This window comes from Thamnophis elegans, chromosome 4, assembly GCF_009769535.1.
Source record: "Thamnophis elegans isolate rThaEle1 chromosome 4, rThaEle1.pri, whole genome shotgun sequence".
In the NCBI taxonomy this organism is placed as follows: domain Eukaryota; kingdom Metazoa; phylum Chordata; class Lepidosauria; order Squamata; family Colubridae; genus Thamnophis; species Thamnophis elegans.
The window spans coordinates 31,928,238-31,950,459 of record NC_045544.1 but is presented as its reverse complement, the minus strand read 5'-3'; the positions used below and the strand labels follow the sequence as shown (position 1 = coordinate 31,950,459).

The 22,222-nt window shown below is 43.5% G+C and overlaps 1 long non-coding RNA gene across 3 annotated transcripts; it reads right to left on the bottom strand.

Moving 5' to 3' along the window:
- Positions 1–2,484: 2,484 nt before the first annotated feature.
- Positions 2,485–22,222, bottom strand: LOC116508043. Of its 3 annotated transcripts, XR_004255267.1 has the most exons (4): positions 21,764–22,221; positions 15,214–15,314; positions 5,585–5,696; positions 2,485–2,657 (listed from the first exon to the last, which is right to left on the bottom strand). It is a non-coding gene; the product is annotated as an uncharacterized LOC116508043 (long non-coding RNA). The 3 variants fall into 3 exon arrangements; XR_004255266.1 differs by lacking the exons at positions 2,485–2,657; positions 5,585–5,696 and adding an exon at positions 19,557–19,624 and having other exon boundaries at positions 14,636–15,314; positions 21,764–22,222; XR_004255265.1 differs by lacking the exons at positions 2,485–2,657; positions 5,585–5,696 and having other exon boundaries at positions 14,636–15,314; positions 21,764–22,213.

The following is a 22,222-nucleotide window of genomic DNA, read 5'->3' as shown; positions in this document are numbered from 1 at the left end:
CGCACCAGGCGAACCTGGGCAAATGCCCTCCTGGTCACAGCTGAGAGATGGTGGTCAAAAGTCAGCTGTGGGTCCAGGAGGACTCCCAAGTTGCGGGCCCTTTCTGAGGGGTGTAAGTTTTGTCCCCCCAGCCTGAGTGATGGTATGTTGGTCAAATTTTTGGGAGGAAAACACAACAGCCACTCGGTCTTGTCTGGGTTGAGTATCAGCTTGTTTGCTCTCATCCAGTCTTTGACGGCCTCAAGACCCCAGTTCATCACGTCCACCGCTTCATTGAGTTGGCACGGGGCGGACAGATACAACTGTATATCGTCCGCATATTGGTGGTATTTTATCCCGTGCCTCCGAATGATCTCGCCCAGCGGTTTCATGTAAATGTTAAATAGTAGGGGGGATAGGACCGACCCCTGCGGCACTCCATAAGTTAGGGGCCTCAGGGACGATCTCTGCCCCCCTACCAACACCGACTGCGACCTGTCCGAGAGATAGGAGGAGAACCACTGCAAAACAGTGCCGCTCACCCCTATCTCCCGCAGTCGTCGCAGAAGGATACCATGGTCGATGGTATCGAAAGCCGCTGAGAGGTCCAGGAGAACTAAGATGGAAGCATGGCCTCCATCCCTAGCTCTCCAGAGATCATCGGTCAATGCGACCAAAGCGGTTTCTGTGCTGTAGCCGGGTCTGAAGCCAGACTGGAAGGGGTCAAGGTAGTTAGCTTCCTCCAAGGTACGCTGAAGCTAGAGAGCCACCACCTTCTCAACAACCTTCCCCACAAAGGGGAGGTTGGAGACTGGACGATAGTTATTAAGGACAGCTGGATCCAAGGACGGTTTCTTCAGGAGGGGTCTCACCACCGCTGTCTTAAAAATCCCTTGATGTTACTGAACTGCACGTTCCAGCTGATGTGGTTTTGAACAAATGCTGGAAAGAAATTAATTTGTTTGTTTTTAGTGCTTTTAAATAGGTATTTTTTCTGTGTTCTGAAAAAAACTTGTTAAAAATGTTAGAATAAAATTCAGTCACTAAAAACTCTCTCTCTGTCTCTCTCTGTCTCTGTCTCTGTCTCTCTCTCTCTCTCTCACACACACACACAGAGAGAGAGAGAGAGAGAGAGAGAGAGAGGGAGAGAGAGAGAGAGAGAAATAAGTGTTTCTGGATCATGGATTATGCTATTCTCTAAGCAGGGAATTACAGCATCAGCAATTTTAAGGAGAATTTAAAGAAATCAATTAACATACAACTAATTTTATGGGCTGCACATTGGTAAAATGAGATGTTATATTTCATACAGTTACAAGCCTTTCTGATTCTTTAATTGCCCATTCACGAAATGACTGTCTCTAGTTACTGAGCTTAAAATTTCTTTTTCTACCATCTTGAGGAACTGTTTCATTTTTTGAAAAGTTGTAAAACATTTTTCATCAGTGGGTGTAACAAAACAACAGAATGACTTTCTTCTGCAGTGTGATACTGTAGGAAAGCCAAGTTAGTTTATGGTATCAAAAAATCAGAATGAGTCTTATATATGAGTTTCCAGATTAATTGCATATGGCAAAGTGATATGCAGCTCCCAAAAATTTATGCTTTTAAATAAACATTGTCAATCAGAAAAAGTACTACCAACAACCTTTTGATACTGCCCCCTGAGAGAAATTGTTGTCTTTTCTCAGCAAATTTTAACAATGCTAATAAATGTTTTTGGTAAGAATTGAAATGAAAATCTTTATTATTTACTTATGTTATTCATTTTCTGGATTTATAAGGCTGCCCAGTTCAAACAATGTGCCTCTGGGCAGTGTACCACAGAAAACTAAAATAAAAAAAACATATCCTTTACAATATATAATACAATACTGTATATAGAATATAAAATGGCAACCAAATACAATAATACAAACAACCAAAAGAGGACTCTGCTCAACTCAAATGAAGTCAAATTGATTGATTGATTGATTTAGTTTATTTGTATGCCGCCCTTCTCCGGGAGGGACTCAGGGCGGCAAACAACTCGAAAGGGGAAAAAGGGGATACAAACACAATACACGTAATTAAAATACACAAGAGTCATACAGCCATACAAGTCGAGAGGGGAGGGGAACTCATCAACCCCAGGCCTGCCGGCACAGCCAGGTTTTGACGGCTTTCCGGAATGCCTGGAGAGAGGTGAGGGTCCGAATCTCCGCAGGGAGTTCATTCCAAAGGGCCGGAGCTGCTACAGAGAAGGCCCTCCCCCGGGTGGTAGCCAGATGGCATTGGCTGGTAGACGGAACCCGGAGGAGGACGACCCTGTGCGATCTAACGGGTCTATGGGAGGTAATTGGCAGCAGGCGGTCTCTCAAGTACCCAGGTCCAATACCATGAAGGGCTTTATAAGTTGCGACTAGCACTTTGAAGCGTATCCGGAGACCGATTGGTAGCCAGTGCAGCTCGCGGAGGATAGGTGTAACGTGGGTGTACCGAGGTGCACCCACAATTGCTCGCGCGGCTGCATTCTGGACGAGTTGTAGTCTCCGAATACTCTTCAAAGGCTGCCCCATGTAGAGCACATTGCAGTAGTTCTCCATCTCCCCATACAGCAACAACTTCCAGTGTTGCAAAAGTGTGGCTTGAGAGCACGTTGGAGTCTTAAGACTGATTTTCTTTTAAATCTTTTAAACCTGAAAAGAAGGGAAATACCAGTCATTTGTCTTCAAGAAACAAATTCAGTAAATCAATTCAAATCTCCAAAAAGACAAAAAAAAACCCCAACATATTTACAGTGTTTTCCAGGAACTCAGAGTGATTAATTATCTCTGCATTGCAACTGAAACACCCATTGTGGACAATGGATTTTCTTAACAACTGCCACAAAAAAGGCATGCTTGGGCATGCTTATGACAAAACCTGCTTAAGGAGCAGCATGACTTATGACCATAATTCCAGGCTCAGTTATAGTCATAAGTTGAGAACTACTTGTAATGCAGTATAGTCTGGTGACTGAGCAGCAGGAAAAACTGAATCAGATGTTTTCTATTCCATCCAACTTTTTAGGTATAATATAAAAAATAGCTTGACCAGAATATTACAAGTGCATAATGATCTATTTCTGTGGTTCTCAAGCTTTTCTTCACCACAGACCCGCATTTTAAATACTTTTTGTGGTCACAGATCATGGCCACGGACCCCCCAAGACTTAACTCAAGATTTAAATCATAAGAATTTTTTCAAGCCTTCGTGGACCCCATATGATGACATCGCGCCACCCTCCCCCCCCAAGGAGTCTGCAGACCACAGGTTGAGAACCACTGATCTATTTGGTCAGCATATTAAAAGTGTGGTATGGTAATCCATGATGAAGAAATAATCAGAATCCATTTTTGGGAAATATCTTTATTAGGACCAAGAAATAAGGTGCAAGCTTTCTAAAAAAACAGTGGATGAGAGAAGAAACTAAAGCATTGCCAAATTAGGCCAGAAATTATCGACTGGGAAGAAGTATTTGAGGATGGAGATTGGTATGAAAACACACTTTGCAAATGAAAAACTAAATCTATTTTTTAAAAAAGCGTCCAAGTTGGATAGAAAGGTTCTATTTCCATGACCCAGAAAGAAAAAAGTGAAAGAAGATCCCACTGTTTAACAGTGGATACAAAGCATGTTCCACATTTGAGTAGTTTGGCATGAGATCTTTTATGATCATCAGAAGACAAACGGGTATGTTACCCATTATAGGAGGAGTACCAGATTAGTCTACGATGACAATAAAATCAGGAGGAGACTGCTAGTACCAAAACAAATTTATATTCAAGTTATAAGCAGGGGTGGGATTGAAAAGTTTTATCAACAGGTTCTCTGCCCGGTTGCTAGGTGGGCTTGGCTATGGGGGTGTGGCCGAGTTGGCTTCCTGAATCATGGCAGGGGGGAGCGTTTTTGCTCTCCCGAGGCTCCGGAGCAGTGGTGGGTTTCAAAAATTGTTCGAACCTACTCTGTGGGTGTGGCCTCCTTTGTGGGAGTGGCTTACTGCCCATGTGACCAGATGGGAGTGGCTTGCCACCCATGTGACCGGATATGAAGAGGCCGATGACACTTGTCAGAACCACCTTAAATTACCTCACACACAGCACTGCATGCATAAGAATATGATGTACTTGTTTTTAAAAGGCATCTTGGTTTGCGTTAAAACAACTTCAAACACACAATGTTCTGATTGCACCACAAACGCAGTAGTCCTCCTTACCTTTCACAGAGGCACTGAGTTTTATAAATATGAGCATGATAGTGTAGAATAATCATATCCAAGGACCAGTGGTGGGTTTCAAAAAATTTTGGAATCTCTTTTGTAGGTGTGGCCTGCTTTCTGGGTCCACTGGTGGAACCTCTTCTAACCGGTTCGGTAGATTTGACGAACCGGTTCTACCGAATAGGTGCGAACTGGTAGGAACCCACCTCTGCTCCGGAGGCTTTCCTCAAGCCTCTGGGAAGGCGAAAACAACATCCCCTGGGTTGTGGAGGCCCTCCAGAGGCTGGAAAAAGCCCATTTCTGGACTTATGGAATTTCTAGGAGGTCTGTTTTTCGCCCTCACAAAGTCTCCATGGAAGCCCTGCACTTACCTGGCATCCAAAATGGGCCACATGGATACTTCAGTGGGGGCAGGGTCAGCCAGTCCTTGTAACTACCGGTTCAGAGAAGCAGATTAAAATTAACATCCAGTTCACACGAACCAGTCCAAACTGGCTGAATCCCACCCCTGGTTATAAGTTTCCCTGGGCTACAGTTCACTATTATCAGATCTCTGCATTTGAGGAAGTAAGCTTCTGCTCACAAAAACATATGCTTTTTAATAACATTTACTAGTTAGAAAAGGCTCTGGCAGATGCCGTCTGATATTTTTCTATATTACATAAGATGCTGGGTACTTAATACACTTCTTACAGATTCGAGAGGTATTCATACTTTTTCTAAATTCTATATACGAACTGTTTTGGATTTGAAACTATACAGAGTGAGAGTGTCCAACCTTGGCAATTTTAAAACTTTAAATTTTAAATTCCTCTGCCATTCTGGGAGTTGAAATCCACAGTCTTAAAATTTGGCAATCTTAAAGTTGCCAAATTTGGATAGCCCCAGTATAGCAAAACATACCAGGAATATAATATGACTGACTTGAGTGAGTGAAAGAAGAATAATTTTTCCCATTTAGTACCTTTTAACTTTGCAGTTTCTTAACTGATGAATTCAAAAACCATTTGAAAAGGGATTTAAAACCACATGTGCTAACACTGGGAGCTCAGCATATATTTTTTATGCAACCCAGAAGAATATTCAAAGCTACTTGATTCCAACACAGCACATATGCAGTGTGGCTCATTTGTTCTTTATACAGACAGACCTTCTGAAACAGAGTTAGTTACAGTAACATCAACAGATACAGGGTAGTATAAAATGTGCGCTGTCAGCAGTCTCAGAAGATCACAATTTGCTATTAAAGGACAACTGCAGCTTTCAAAATGCCTTTGGTTCCAAGCAGCTGATCTTCTAACCAGGTCAGCAGAACTGAACTGAATACAAAATCAACTTCTCCTGTGTTTTCTGTGTAATAACTACCTCCTTTCACATTCAGTCCAAAGAACTGCTGTTGTTGATTTTCAGCGATCTTAGCTCACAGTGAACCAATATTCAGATTTGAACCATTAGCTATAGACTTGAAAGCAGGCTACTGGAGAATGGGGAAAAATAAAAATATTTTGAGCATTATAGGTTGGAAGTGGATTTCATCTAGCGTACCGAAATCAGTACGGTTTTCCCTAATCATGACCACTGATCTGCTTTAAATGTTGTTAAATTTAGACACAGCCATGACTATGCATGATTATTTGTGGCATAGCTAAAAAAAAACCAAAACTTGTTCTGACCTATGCTTCCCAAGAGCATGAAGCAGACTCCTTGTCCTGACAAAAAACCCTTTTATTGATTTACTGTGAATTCTGCTCATTCACATCCAGCAAAGTTTTCAAGGGAGGATTTAATGTCACAGGCCTTATCTGGCTTGGAGAGCTGACAGGCCAGGAGCCTCGGAAAATCACGAACCAATTAAGCGAACTAATTGTCTCCTGCAAACTCCACTCCCCTTTCGCTCCTCTTTTATTTCCTCTGGAAGGGGCCATTCATCATCCCCCTGTGGCCTTACTCCCAAGTCAACCCCTGTTCTTTAGCTGTTCCTTCATCTGGCAACCCTGTGCATGCGCACACTGAGAATGGGCTCCAGTTGTTTGTCTGCCTCACTGATGTCTGACTCTGAAGGCAGCTGATAACTGGCTTATGGCACTGCTCCCCCTCCTCTGCCTCTGACACAGAGCCCTCATCAGAGTTTTCTCCAGACTCCAGGACTGGCCCATGTTCCTCCCCAATCTCCTCACTGTCTGAATCTGCTGGCCACTGGCGGACCACAACAAAACTTTTATCTTCAGAAATCATCTGCTAAATAATGATGGGCAACTACAGGGATTTCTGATTTCTGCTAAAGCGCTAGGAAAGAGTCTGCATCAGGAGAACTCGGGCCGTGCAAAGACACTTTATCAAATTCAGCTCTGTCACACTTCAGATGCAGGTTTGTTTGTTTTAGCTTTTTCTATAGAAGAAAAACACATTCCAATAAATAGCCTGGAAAACAGATGTTCTAAAAGGCCCCGAATGAACCAAAGATGTGACTTTAGTCCAGTGAATGAAAAAAATAAATAAATAAGCAAGGCTGCAGAAAAAGAAAAAAAAGGGGTGGGAATATGGAGAGATCACAGTGCTGAAACAGCAGGAAAACTTGAGCTTCTAAGTGATTAACTATTCAATGAATATTTAATATTATCAGCTTTGGCTACATTCTTCTTTTCCTACATTTTCCTACCTTTATCTGCTATGCAGGTAGTCCTCGATTTACAACCATTAATTTAGTAACTGTTTAAAGTTACAACGGCACTGAGAAAAATGACTTATGTCCGTTTTCACACTTATGAATGTGGTGCGGCAACATCCTCATGGTCACATGATCAAAATTCAGATGTTTGGCAACTGACTCATATTTATGACTATTGCAGTGTTATGTGATCATCTTTTGCGACCTTTTGACAAGCAAAGTCAATGGGGAGGCCAGATTCACTTAACAATTGTGTTACTAACTTAACAACTGTAGCAAGAAAGGTCATAAAATGGGGCAAGACTAACATAAAAACTCTCATTTAACAACAGAAATGTTGGGCTCAATTGTGGTCATAAATCAAGGACTTCCTCTGCTTATTTCTCCCATCATTTGTCTAAAGGCTCAATGTGATGAACAAAGGCTAGGAGATGTATACAAGTAACTCTGAAACTCTTGAAAGTAAAATCCTTGGTTCAAATATTTATTTTATTTTATTTAGTCAGTTGGTGTAATCACACCCAGCTCAAAACAGGGACTTTAGGTGGCAAGCAATAATAAAAACAATTAAAACAGTTAAAAAACAATAAAAATAAAATAAAATACAATTAGCAGCTAGGAGATATTATAATCCGCTGATATCAATAACCAGGAAACAGGGCCCTTCACACGCTCGTGATCCCAGGCCCAGGCACATAGCTAGGTCTTCTGGCCTTCTGAAAGGCCAGCAAGATTCAGGTCATCCTAATCTCAGGGGCAGGGATGCTCCAGAGGGCAAGCATTATAAGAGACAAGACGTGTTTCCTGGTCCCTGCCAGCAGGCATTCCTTGACTGGCAGGACCCGTAATATGTCCCTCTTGCTGGACGTGTAGAAACAATTGGAAGAAGATGATCCTTCAAGTAACCCAGTCCCAAGTTATGAAGCGCTTTAAAAGTCACAAGCAACACCTTGAATTGTACACTGGAAACCAAGACAGCCCCAAAAGCAATGGTGTTCCATGTGTCAAATAAATGACACCATTTGCAACCAATGCAGATGCATTCTGTACCAGCTGAAGCTTCCAAGGGCTCCTCAAAGGCAACCCCATGTAGACCCATAAGGGAATGAGTGGCAGTGAGCAAAGCCTCTCCATCCCGGAATAGATGCAACTGGCACACAACCTGAAGATGTACAAAGGCCCTCTTAGCCATGGTTACCACTTGGCCTTCCAGTAAGAGCTGTGAGTCAAAAAGGAACCCAGATTGATCGGTGATTCTGTCTAAGGCAGCGCAACCACCATCCAAGACCAGAGGTGGAAAAACCTTGGTATTAGAAAGCCCCCAAAGACACCCCCTCCTGCTTGGGTTGAGTTGAAGCCCATTGTGCCCCATACAGATCCTTACAGCCTCCAGGCACTGACACAGGACATCCCTCAGGCAGTTCAGGGTGGGAATATAAAGCTGTGTATTATCAGCTAATTGATGATACTTCACCCCAAACCCTTAGGGCAGTGATGGTTAACCTTTGGAGCACGTGTGCTGGAGCGCTGGAACCTGGATGAGAGCTGCTGACTGGAGTACATGCATGCGGTGGCCAGCTGATCTTCTGGGTTCTGTCATGCGCATGCGCACCAGACAGCTGGTCTTAGTGTGAAGACTAGCTGGTCAGTGCGAATGTGCGTGCTGGAACCCAGAAGAGAGCAGCTGGCCGGTGCACATTCATGCAAGGGAATTCGGAAAAGCAGCTGCTAATGGTGCACATGCCCACAAAAAGAGCTCTGCATGCCACCTCTGACATGTGTGCCATAGGTTCGCCATCACGATCTTAGGGTGCTCAGATGGAACTATCCTTTCACTATAAATCAATTGAGGTCATACAAACCAAGTTTTTGCAAATCCGTTTTCAAGAGCCTAGATGTGTAAAGTAGTGTGAGGCTCAGAAGGGAAGAAGGACAAAGTAAAAGTGCCCATCTATTGGTTCAAGTAGCAATAGCAATAGCACTTAGACTTATCTACAGCTTCATAATGCTTTACAACCTTCTCTAAGCGGTTTACAGAGTCAGCATATTGCCCCCAACTATCTGGGTCCTCATTTTACCCACCTTGGAAGGATGGAAGGCTGAGTCAATCTTGAGCTGGTCAGGATCAAACTTCTGACAGTTGCAGAATTAGCCTGCAATACTGCATTCTAACCATTGCGCCACCACAGCTCTCTCAAATGCCTCTTTTTCCTGGAAGCACTAATTTCAATGGCAGATCAATTTCAATCTTTATGGAAACAAACACTTTTGATGAAACTTACCCATGTTGGCTTGCCATTTAAGTAATTTCTTCTTTTGGAATACATTCAAACTAAAAGAATCTTCAGAAAAAGGATCTCAAACAGAGAATTCCAGAATGGGGTCAACCGTATCCTAGCCCAACTAGAGTTCATCCAACTCATTGCAGTTGGGAACCTAGTGAATGTTTAATTACTTTGGCCTCATTAAAAGGGCCTTTCTAAAAACCAGGTTTGATGTTTTACCCTCCTTAATTAGTGATTTACAAAGTATCCTTGTGTATACAAGAATCTGTCCATGCAGCCCAAACGCTATTGAGATCATCACTCCTGTGCTTTTGGCCTCTGCTACCAATATAGTTATAAATTTTCATCCTTTCTTTATTTTTCCCCCCTGGTTTTGTCCCATCAGATAAGAAACCATTTGTTTTTATGCAACATCATAAGATTTTTCTTGGCAGCAAATTCAAATGTGTAAACAGATAATTTCAGATACTCGGTATGGGTAAACTGAGAACCCCTCCTTTATTTTTACTTTTTGTCTTTGCCAGTCATTTCAACTTTTTTGTGACCTTTATCTCACCCCCCACTTTAGTTTATAGACTTTGTATTTAAAATTAAGAATGTTTATATAAAGATCATAGTGTTTTAATATTAAAATAATGTGTTAGCAATGTTATCTTATCTCTTATAAGTTTCAGTGTTATTAGTGAAGCAAATATAATTTTTTCCCTATCGTATTTTATGCCATTCTATGACCAATAGGAATTCGAGGACGTAGTGGCTCGGTGGCAAAGAAGCTGAGCTTCTCGATAAGAAAGGTCAGCAGTTTGAATCCCAAGCGCATAATGGAGTGAGCACCCGTTACTTGTCCCAGCTTCTGCCAACCTAGCAGTTCGAAAGCACGTAAAAATGCAAGTAGAAAAATAGGGACTACCTTTGGTGGGAAGGTAACAGCATTCCGTGCACCTTCAGCATTTAGTCATGCCGGGCATATGAGCACGGAGACATTTTCGGACAGCACTGGTTCTTCAGCTTGAAATGGAAATGAACACCGCCCCCTAGAGTCGGGAACAACTAGCACATATGTGCAAGGGGAACCTTTACCTTTTATGACCAAAATAAAGTTCAAGATCATCTTCATCTATGGAAGCTCACTGGGTTACCTAGACCCAATTAGCTACCTTAGAACAACTGATATCTTAAGGCTGTTGGGAGAAAAAAAAATGGAGAAGGAATTGAAAAATAAATATTCTGCCACTAGGAATACACTAGAACAGGAGTCCCCAACTCCCGGTCTGTGGACTTGCACTGGCTGCGGCATGCCAGAAACTGGGCTGAACAAACAAGTGAAGTCCCATCCACTGGATGCAAGCAGCATGTGAAACCACACCCCTTCTGGTTTACGAAAAAACTTCTCGCCATGGAACTGGTCCCTGTTGCCCCAAAGGTTGTGGGAGGAAGAACCACTGCACTAGAATACAAGAGGATCAGTAGGGGGGGGGGATGCAGGAAAAAAGTCAAAATAGTGTGTAGAATTGTGCAGTTTAGCCTGACCCCTTTCAAATACCATTATCTCCAAGCTACAGTAATTATGCAGGTGAGCTACCCCATTTAAATCTGTGTAGAGAGATTGCTTTAGGAGAGTATTAGTGGAACTCTGGTCGCATGTGTTAAGGAAAAAACCACAATAGCCTTGAATGAAAAAGATTGTCATGCTAGTGTAGAAAGTTAGCACCCACCCCTCTCCTAGAAGAATGAAATATTTTTAGAAATATTAAAACGGCAGAGTATTATATTTCCCTGGATGAGAAATGGAGAAACATGCTCTTGTAAGGCTTCCTTTATAGCTCACAGCAGATGTCAGCACTTAAGATGTAAAGAGATAGATAACTCTATTCATAAGCAAATACCCCACCCAGGATCCAACAAAGGTAAGGATTAGCCCTCACTCAACCAAACCAGAACAAAGCCATTAAGCCACAATAGGAATTGCCCAACAGCCCTTCAGAACACAAGTTCCTTCATTGCATCATCTCAGTTGCAAACTTCAACCAAACTTAGCTCAGAAAATATAAACCCTACATGGCGCCATGCAGGGGTGGGTTTCGACCGGTTCGCACCGGTCCCTGCGATCCAGTTGGTCGCCGAACCCGGAAGTAAGTAACTTCCGGGAATGGCGAAGCCCCCCCCGCGCCCGCGCGCGCCCACACACCCGTGCCCGCTCCTTACCCGGTTTTTACGAATTCTGCGCTTTCCACGCATGCGCAGAACGCATACAGCGCCTGCGTGATCCTCCAGGAGCAGCTGGAGCATCGCACAGACGCTAGTACGCATGCGTGTGCCGCATGTGTGCACGTGTGCGCCGCGCGCGTGCGCGAGGATGCCACGTGAGTGCGCGAGGATGCCGCATGCATGCGCGAGGATGCCGCATGCGTGCGCGAGGACGCCGCGTGCGTGCACGAGGACGCCGCGTGCGTGTGCGAGGACGCCGCCGGCCTCGTTCCAACCGATCCGGTTGGAACGGGGCGAGAAACCCACCCCTGGCGCCATGGGAGTCTGACATCAGCCAATAGAATGCATGTTCTTGCATAGGAACAGGAAACTCAAGTGGAAAGCCCAAGAGAAGGTATAAAAACCCCTCATTCTCAACTCCATGGGGTCAGCTACCCAGAACCACCCATGTGCTTCCGCTTCATCATTAAACCATCTTTCCAATCAGCCTCCAGCCTCCATTTTGTCTCCAGGGCCTTTCTCCTGGCTCAGAACCGAACCAGATGGATATTTCTTCCAACACTAGGTTAAGAGGGGATAAAGGTTATTGCCATGGTTCACCTGCTCATATTTTAAATGCTGCTCATTTTTTTTTCTATACAAGCAGTGCTGAGAAGAAAAGAGGAAAAGGAAAAGGAGGGGTGCCAGTAACGAGATAAAGGAAATCATAGAAAAGAGAATGAAGTGGGAGAGAGAGAAAGAGAGAAGGAATGAAAAGAAAATCACTGGGCTTCTAAGGAAGAAGCAAAAAAGAGGAAGGGAGAAAGATTTCAGTGATGCCTACAGCAGCCAAGAAAAAAAGTGAGTTGGAATACGGGGGACCTTTAATAGGTGTTAAATGGGAGCAGGCCAAAATGTTGCATTGCCTAATGCTAGGCATTTCTGAACACCAGCCAATGGAAATGGAGGGCCATATCTGGGAAAGCACGGAGCAAAGGAAAAGAAGGAAAAGATGTTGTTCGAATTTTACTGACAGAGAAGTAAAATTAAGTTCCTTTGGTGCTGGACTTAACAGCAACTTATTCTAATATGCAAGTCCAAACGTAAAACTAGATGGTTGTACAGAAGTACAACCCACCAGCATTGGAGGTGGCAGAAAAATAGGTGTACTTCTCTGCCAGGTATCATCCTTACTCTTTTAATACAGGATAAATTAAAGAATATCATTGGTGGCTTTGTTTCCCTTTTCACCCGGTTTCACTGCTGCTGGTAAAAACAACCAGCTATTTTCCTTAAGGTATATGTCTCATTACAAGACTAGCTAAGTGAAATCTGGTGCTTCCATTGTGGATTTTAATCACTGCTCTGTTTTCTAACTAACAAGTTGTAGACAGAGAGGACCTGTCAGTCAAGCTATTTCAGAACACAAGTCTACTCTCTGTTGAAAGAGCATTCAACTCATGCCTAAAAATAGCCCCATCACAGTTGCAAGAGGAAGGCAAAGGGGTAGAGCAGGAGGGGAGCTCTTGTATCCACAGCCGCGGAACAGGGGCACAGACTGAAATGAAAGGCGAGGCAGCGATAAGTAGCGAGTATCTGGAAGTAGCCAGTGGGGTGGGGAAAAGTAATTAAAAAAGGGAAAGCCACAAAACCCCGTGTAGCACTGCAGTTTAAAAAGCAAGTATAACTCTTTCCCAAAAGAGCACATCTTGAAATCTGAGCATATTATATGGGTTCCTCTCAGTGGTGAGATTCACTTACCTTCCCTACCGGTTGATGTGAGTGCTCCACCTTTTGCGCATACGCAGAAGGGCACACATTACATCGGGATGGGGGGGGGGGCAGAGCCTTCCGCAGCCGCCGCTACTGGTTTGCCCAAACCAGAGAGAACTGCCTGAATACCACCTCTAGTTCCTCTGAGATAAGATGTAATTGGAAGCACCTTGGAAAATGCTGGCCAGTCGTTATGCAAGAAGCCAGGGGACTGATCCCAGAGGGGACACTGAAAGGACTGGAGGGGCCAACAGTACCCAATGGGAGATGGGGAGATCCATGCCACTGACCCCCATCATCTAACTTTTTATTGACAAAGCACATCAGATCATGTGCAGGGCAAATATTGTGTCTGGAGAAGAAGAAAGATGCTCCTTTAAAACAGAAATAATGACAAGTAACTTAAACTTTATCTCACTTGGATGTGAGGTGAGATGATGGTGGGGACATTATGTCATGACATATAGAAGTGACTACAGAGCATATTTGTGGTATAGTTAGAGCAGCGTTTCTCAAGTTTTATACCCATGTCAAAGTCTCTGCTGCTGAAACTAGCTGATTGCTGGAGTCTGAACTGTTGCTCGCATGCAATCAGAAATACTAGAAGCATCTGAAGCCTTTGGACTGTGATGCATTTAGAACTCAGACTGGCAGCAAACACCAGCTAAGGAGGTAGTGGAAATGTAAAGAACATGAAGGGACATTTTATCATGTTTGATGGGAGCATAATAAAGTCCAAAACACTTGAATACAAATGTTTTCACTAATTCAGAAGATTTTAATTGTGCATACACAATTGAGAACAGAGGCTATTCTTCTGCAGCCAATGAACAGGCAGATGAGCTTGTCAATCAGAAAGGTCGGCAGTTCGAATCCATAGTGCCACGTAAAGGAGTGAGCTCCCGTTACTTGTCCCAGATTCTGCCAACCCAGCAGTTCGAAAGCATGTAAAAATGCAAGTAGAAAAATAGGAACCACCTTTGGTGGGAAGGTAACAGCGTTCCATGCGTCTTCAGCAATTAGTCATGCCGGCCACATGACCACGGAGACGTCTTCCATCAGGGCTGGCTCTTCAGCTTAGAAACAGAGATGAGCACTGCCCCCTAGAGTCGGGAACAACTAACACATATGTGCAAGGGGAACCTTTACCTTTATGAAGTGAGATTATATGCTCAAAAGCAGAAAGGTTTGACATTACTCAATAGAGGAATGGTTGATAAAGATGATAGAACCTTTAGGAGATGGATAAACTTAGAGAAAAGGCAACATCTACATTTATGGCTGATTTTGCATGAAACATTTATGGCCCTTTTGCATGAAATAGAAAAAAATAAACCAACTATTAACAGTTTTGCTGATTAAGAAAAAATAGATAATAGAAAAAAGGAATCTTTTTTTGTAATCAAAGAGTAAGAGGTATATTTTTAACCATACTTTTCTTTTTGCACTTTTGTCTTGCTTTTCTCTCTTTTTCTCTCTTTTCTTTGTTAGTTTTTATCATTTAAATGCAATAACATTTATATTAAAAAAATAGGATCTGTTAATGGTGATCAGTGGAGATGGTCAGCATCAGCAGAGTTGGACGACTGCTGATTTGTTGGCTCTTTTCTGGGGATTGAATAATAAGCACCGTCTGTCAATGACTCAAATGAAACCAAAGAAAGCTTGAGATACATAGCATTATACGGTTTTGAAATTCTGTTATATATAGCCTTGCACTCCCAAACAATGTCAAACTGAAGACTCAACCAGGATAGTTAAAGTCCTGCTCCTTTTTAAATGCATGCAATGAATATGGTCCATATTAAAAAGGGCAAAACCTTGATCGCTTGCTTGCACCTGTCATTGTATTTGTTTAGCAAATTTTGAAACACCCATCTCCCTCACAGAGGGAATCAATTGTATAAATAAACATTTAGATGCTGTTGATATCCTGCGATTTCCTCCTCTCCTCTCTGAAGGAAATGATCTGCTGAATAGTTAGTTAGCTTTAGAAGTTCTTCGATGAAGAGAAGCATCTGCCTCTTCTGTGATCCTATTTTAAGCCCAGAAATGTTCATTCAGTGTGCCAGTTACATTACCTCACTTGCCTCCACTCATAAAGTAGGTTAGGAGTGAATTTTTTCATCATAAGAAATGGCATGGCATTATCTCAGGGATAAGATGCAGAAACTGGAGTAACCTAAGGAAAAAGTGAAAAGTTTTGCACAAGATTTTCACATGTAGCAAGTCAGAAACACACACACAGACACACACACAATCCGAGAAGAAGGTGAAACACTTTGTGAAAAAGTTCTGGCTTCCAACTGACAGACACTATCCTAAGTAACTGTTTCCAAACATTCTCTTATTCAATCAGGATTAATTAAAAACCATTATAAATGGTTTTTCATTACAGATTGCACCAAATCCTTAAAAAGGATGGCAGATGAGTTAAGGAAGGACAAAAAAATATAAAGTCCCAAAAATGTAAAAAAAAACCAGCATTGACCACTATGGATTTTCAGTTGCTGCGGAAGTGGATCAGCTACAGTAATATTACTTGACAGCTGCCATAGAACACAACAAATTATTTAGGGCAGTTTAAGTTTTATTCTTGACAGATGGAGTCAGAAGGGAGACAGAAGCTACGAGACTATGAACTTCTGCCAAACATTTGCTACTCCTTGCTTGGCTTAGAACTCTTTTTTAATCTTATATTTTCAACAGTGATAAAAGAGCACAGAGGAAAAAGGGAGCAAAGCTTTATGGAGTGGGCACTATTGCCCTTGGAGGATCTGATTTGTAATTTCGGAAGCCAATTCCTTCTTGATGCCTCCCTCCAGCTGGATTCCCATCCAGAAAGGAAATAACAACTTGCTCCTTGGCTTTTCTGCTGTGTACTCTGTTACGGATATTTTTCTGTAAGGCAACCCTTTGCCAGTTTAAGCTAAGGAGTACTGTATATACTCGAGTATAAGCCGACCCGAATATAAGCCGAGGCACCTAATTTTACCCCAAAAAGCTGGAAAAGTTATTGACTCGAGTATAAGCCTAGGGTGGGAAATGCGGCAGCTACTGGTAAATTTCAAAAATAAAAATAGATACCAATAATGTTTTTGAATAAATAAATATTATTTATTTATAAATAAATAACTAGCTCTGTAAGTGGAAAAGAGGGTCAATAAAAACAATATGGTATCAACAATAACTTTAAATGTACAAAAACCTTAGCTCATTCAGCAACCAAGCTAAAACATAAGAGTTAAAATCCTTCAAAACTGGATTCCTCCTCATCATCTGTATGTCCAAACAGAGCTTCAGCATTAGCTAGTGTGAGGTTATCAGCATAGACATTGTCATCATCACTGAGTTCGCAGTCATCACCATCAGAGCTGTAGAGCTCATACACACTCCTGTGCACACACTCCCTCTTTCTTTCTCTCTTCCCTCCTCTGGATTCAATGGGATTTTTAGAAAATCCACACTCCTGTGCACACACTTCCTCTTTCTTTCTTTCTTTCTTTCTTCCCTCCTCTGGATTCAATGGGTTTAGGAAATCTCCCACCCTCATACACTCCTTCTTTCTTTCTCTCTTCCCTCCTCTGGATTCAATGGGATTTTTAGAAAATCCCCACTCCTGTGCACACACTCCTTCTTTCTTTCTCTCTTCCCTCCTCTGGATTCAATGGGATTTTTAGAAAATCCCCACTCCTGTGCACACACTTCTTCTTTCTTTCTTTCTTTCTTTCTTTCTTTCTTCCCTCCTCTGGATTCAATGGGGTTTTTAGAAAATCCCCACTCCTGTGCACACACTTCTTCTTTCTTTCTTTCTTTCTTTCTTTCTTCCCTCCTCTGGATTCAATGGGGTTTTTAGAAAATCCCCACTCCTGTGCACACACTTCTTCTTTCTTTCTTTCTTTCTTTCTTTCTTCCCTCCTCTGGATTCAATGGGGTTTTTAGAAAATCCCCACTCCTGTGCACACACTCCTTCTTTCTTTCTCTCTTCCCTCCTCTGGATTCAATGGGATTTTTAGAAAATCCCCACTCCTGTGCACACACTTCTTCTTTCTTTCTTTCTTTCTTCCCTCCTCTGGATTCAATGGGGTTTTTAGAAAATCCCCACTCCTGTGCACACACTTCTTCTTTCTTTCTTTCTTCCCTCCTCTGGATTCAATGGGATTTTTAGAAAATCCACACTCCTGTGCACACACTCCCTCTTTCTTTCTCTCTTCTTTATAGCTAAATTTGATACCATTAAAAATTAAATAGGATTAAAATCTGTGGTTTATAATTTACCAGTTGTGTCCACCCCACTCCTTTCACCAGCGTTAGCCCGCTGCACCAAGGGGGGCACGTAAGAGGAAGGGGAAAATACAAGAGTGCATCTAAGTGGGCAAGTTCACAGCATGCGCGCCCGCACGTCTGAGACAGGGCATAAAAAGGGGAAAAAAGGCTGATTGGACCCAGCTCTGTTTGGGGCGCAGGCGTGGCGCGGCAGCAGTTTTTCAGGCTGCTCCCAGATGGGAAGGGAGGGGGATTGTAAACCCCTTCTACACCCTGGCTCCTCCTCTTCCAGAGTTCAGGTTCTCTTTCTTTCTTTCTTTTTTTCTTTCTTTGAAAGAGAAGCCCAAATTAGCCAAAGGGGGGAAAGCGAGCGAGCAAGGGACCCCAGGAAACTAGACTCGCTTGGCTGGACTACGTACGCTCCTTGGCTTAGTTGCTTTCCGCGCGCCTGTTAATATATTCACGGAAACAAACCGCGGCAGTTTTCCCCAAGGGCAATGCCGAAGAGCAGAGCCCGGAGAGAAACCAAGGAAGTCACGGAGGGCATTTGCCACTTTCTCTAGAAGGTGATACGAGCTTCCCTTTCGAATGGGAAGGGACGGGGGATTGGCTGGGCTCTTCCCAGCAGGAAAGGGGGTTGTTTGAAACATTGGGACCGGGGGAGGGGTTGGTTTTGTTTTGTTTTGAAAGGAAATCTCAACCTGTTACAATCGTCCTTCCCAAATGAGCCGAGGAGGACAGCGGCGAAAAGTTTTCTCCAACATTTAGGGGAAAGTCGCGAGCAGCATTGCCCTCACAACTGAGGGGAATAACGCCTTTCCACTGGGGATCGTGGCCACCTTTCAGAAACTGAGCGCAGTTTTGCGCCCGGTATTCTTGGAAGAAGTCCCGTTGGAGCCAGAGGGGTTTTTATAGGAACTGCAAACAGTAAACGTGACAGCCCCAAGGAAAGGAGAGGCTGAGCCACGGGAACGAAAAGAAAAAGTGAGGGGGAAAAAACCCGCCCTCTTCCCCTTCCAGGTTTTCTTAAAAAGCAGGCAGCGCTCCTTGGCCGCAGGGCTTCACAGGGACCTTTCCCCCTCCCACTGCTTCGCTCGCTCGCTCGCTTTCCCCCCTTTGGCTAATTTGGGCTTCTCTTTCAAAGAAAGAAAGAAAGAGAGCCTGAACTCTGGAAGAGGAGGAGCCAGGGTGTGGAAGGGGTTTACAATCCCCCTCCCTTCCCATCTGGGAGCAGCCTGAAAAAACTGCTGGGAGGTATGCGGTTCCTAGGTCAGCGGCCCCAAGGAAAGGAGAGGCTGAGCCACGGGAACGAAAAGAAAAAGGGAGGGGGAAAAAACCCGCCCTCTTCCCCTTCCAGGTTTTCTTAAAAAGCAGGCAGCGCTCCTTGGCCGCAGGGCTTCACAGGGACCTTTCCCCCTCCCACTGCTTCGCTCGCTCGCTCGCTTTCCCCCCTTTGGCTAATTTGGGCTTCTCTTTCAAAGAAAGAAAGAAAGAGAGCCCGAACTCTGGAAGAGGAGGAGCCAGGGTGTGGAAGGGGTTTACAATCCCCCTCCCTTCCCATCTGGGAGCAGCCTGAAAAAACTGCTGGGAGGTATGCGGTTCCTAGGTCAGCGGCACGTGGGATCAAACTAGGAAGAAACTGGAGGTGGGGGGGAGCAGTTCGAGAGACTATGGAGAATATGGACTTCAGAGGCGGACCAGAAAGAGGTCCCGACAAAGATCCGAGGCTGAATTCGGCAGTGTTTATGGATCAGGGTCAGCCCCACCAGCTGGCGACAGGAGAGCAGAGAGGAGCGGACGGAGCAGAAGCAGCCCCAGGGCTCCGCTGCCGCTCCCCGCATTTTCTGGACGGGGATCCCTTGGAGAGGGGATTCCTTCCTGCGAGACCCCGTCCAGAAAATGCAGCGGAGCCCCGGGGCTGCTTCTGCTGCGTCCGCTGGACTGTGGGGCTTGGAAGGGGGCGGGAAGAGCGGCGGGGCTGGCGGTGGCCGGCTGGTTCGCCTCCTCCTCCTCCAACAGGCAACAGCACTGCCGGATCCAGTTGTAGACTCGAGTATAAGCCGAGGCGGCTTTTTTCAGCCCAAAAAGTGGGCTGAAAAACTCGGCTTATACTCGAGTATATACGGTAATTTCTTGTTTTAAAATGTGTTATTTTTACCAAATGCTTCCAGAAATCTTGCTGAATTATTAGAGTTTGCAGCTGATGAGTTCCTTTTTCAGTATTGCCTGTAAAACAAATTTTTCCAGTTTAATGCTCTTCAGGTATATTGGACTTCTAAAACTAGGGAATCTGAAAGTTGAAGTCCAAAATATCTGTAGAGTATTAGGTTGAAGAAGATTGCTAGACTTCCTGCACCTCCAAGGTGAGAGGGGGGGAGGGAGGTACTATTATACTAAAATTATACTTTTATAATTTGAATCCTTCCCCTAAAACAACCATTTGCCTGATACAGTCAAACACATTATTTGGACAGATGAGCAACAGGGTTCCACCACAAATGCGCGTATGACAAAAGCGCGTGTGTCTAAAGCGCGGTGACAAAACCGCACCGTCAAAACCGCGGAGACGAATGAGCGCTGAAGCGCGCCGACAACAGCGCGCCGACAGAAGGGCGCTGTAACATAACCCTAAAAATAACCCTAAATCTAACCCTAAACCTAACCCTAAACCTAACCCTAAACCTAACCCTAAACCTAACCCTAAACCTAACCCTAAACCTTACCTTAACTTAAATCGCGCTTCTGTCGGCGCGCTTCTGTCGGCGCGCTGTTGTCGGCGCGCTGTTGTCGGCGCGCTGTTGTCGGCGCGCTGTTGTCGGCGCGCTTTTGACATCGCGGTTTTAGCGCCGCGGTTTTATCGGCACACTTTTGACGTTCGCGGTTATGTCGTGCCACGGGGCAACAGTGTAAATCCTAACTTTAGTTTCCCACTTTAGCTGCCAGCATTGGCTTAGCTGTATTGGGATTCTAGAAAAGGAAGCCCCCTCCCAAAAATTTGCCTACATTTCTTAATTTTACTAAGTGACTTAAACTGAGTAGCCAAATTGTTCAATGCTTTTAACACCATCACCAGTGGTTTAGATAACTAGGGTTTGTTGAAAAATCTCAAGTGGCTGGGGTTTATGCAACATACTAAATTAGCCTTCCGTACTCTTGGCACTCTCCAAATGAATGGAATCACCTCTCAGAATTCTTAGCAATAGCCAGGACAGTTGCTGGAAGGCACCCAAATTGAGGAAAATGTGCTGAGTCATAAATTGTGGTGTAACATCTCTGTCTAAGTTCATGCAATAAAGTAAGCCAAACAGAACAAACTACAAAATGGATTATGGCTTTGTCTATGCATTTACTTGCTTGATCCAAAGACCAGGCCATTCTTCTGATGAAGTTGAGAAATTATTTTAGAGGGGGGAAAAAAGCAGTTTAATGTTTCACTATAATGTCATTTTAGTGAAAATACTTCATAATCCAGGATAAAGGCCACTAGGTAGAACTTTCTAGGGATATTTTTAATTGCAATTTTAAAGTTTCTATTTGTCCCCATGGTATTTCAAGACATGTTAACTTATGAAGAATAAATTAAATATTCAGATAATGATTTTATGGCTAAGGAAAGTAAATTTAAAATATTATAAGATAAATAGGTTTATAATGAGCTGGGGACTTTTTTTTAAGCAGAGTGGCCAGTTCAGTCTCTTGCAAAATGATTACTTATTAAATTGGTTGTTTTTCCCCCCCTTTTTCTGCTATTGAGTAAAAGTATCTCTACTCATCCTTATGAAAGCAGAAAACAATACTAGTATTAAACATGCTATTCTTTTTGCTAGTCCTCAGTTCTGCGTTAGTTGGATTTCTTCTGATTCCCAGTGAAATAGTGTGAGTGTTCCATTCCTTGCAACCAAGATAATAGATTTTCTTATCTCATTTGTGCTATCTTCCTCCAATGTATAACCAACAAGGGGGTCTCCTGGTGGGATTTTCTTGTCCAATTAAGGCATTTCAGCACAAAGTGGAAGTGTCTGAATTTGGGGGATCTGCTTGGACTTTTCCAGATTGGTTCTTGCCATGATGATCCAAGTAGATCAATAACTGACTCTGAGTAACTGCTGGGTAAGCAAGGGTCTTGCTTCATGGAAGTCAGGGAGGAAAGTACAATACAGAAATGGACACATCTGCAACAACAACAAATGTAAGACTGTTGCATCTAGAGCAGAGATGTCAACTTTTAGTAGTGCTATTGTTTGAACTCTGCTCATTTGAAGTGGCAAAATAGGTACATCAAGGCATCACTCATCTATTTCCATCTGAAGCCCATCCACACATGTCCCCCCAAAGCTCAAAAAATATTGTAGAAATGTGGCTTACCAAACTGGATGTTGTGTTCCTCCACCACAGGCACCAAGGCCTTCCTTGTGTGAAAGGAAATGCAGCGAAGAGGGAGATTGTCAGACATGAGTCCCCATTTTTCTACTCCCCATTGGCCAATAGTCAGTCTGTCTATGCCCCTTCTTCATTCACCTAATCCCAGAAAGAAAACGGTAACAAAGATACTGACATAGCAGCACAAAACTGCAGCATGGGAGACTGAGAAGTGAGTCCAAAGTATCTACTCTGGGTTAGCAAGAAGATAAGAAAATTTAGCCACTCACTGGGATTACCCTCCTGTCCCACTATCTCAATGCAAGGATGCCCTGCTGACAGTTTTAAAGACATATTCTCATGACATGACATTGTAGCCTCTTCAGCCCTGTTTGTTTTTAGCTCTTTTGGTTTGAACGTTGTGTTTTTCCTCTTCTATCAACACAAGTCTTGCCAAATATTAAG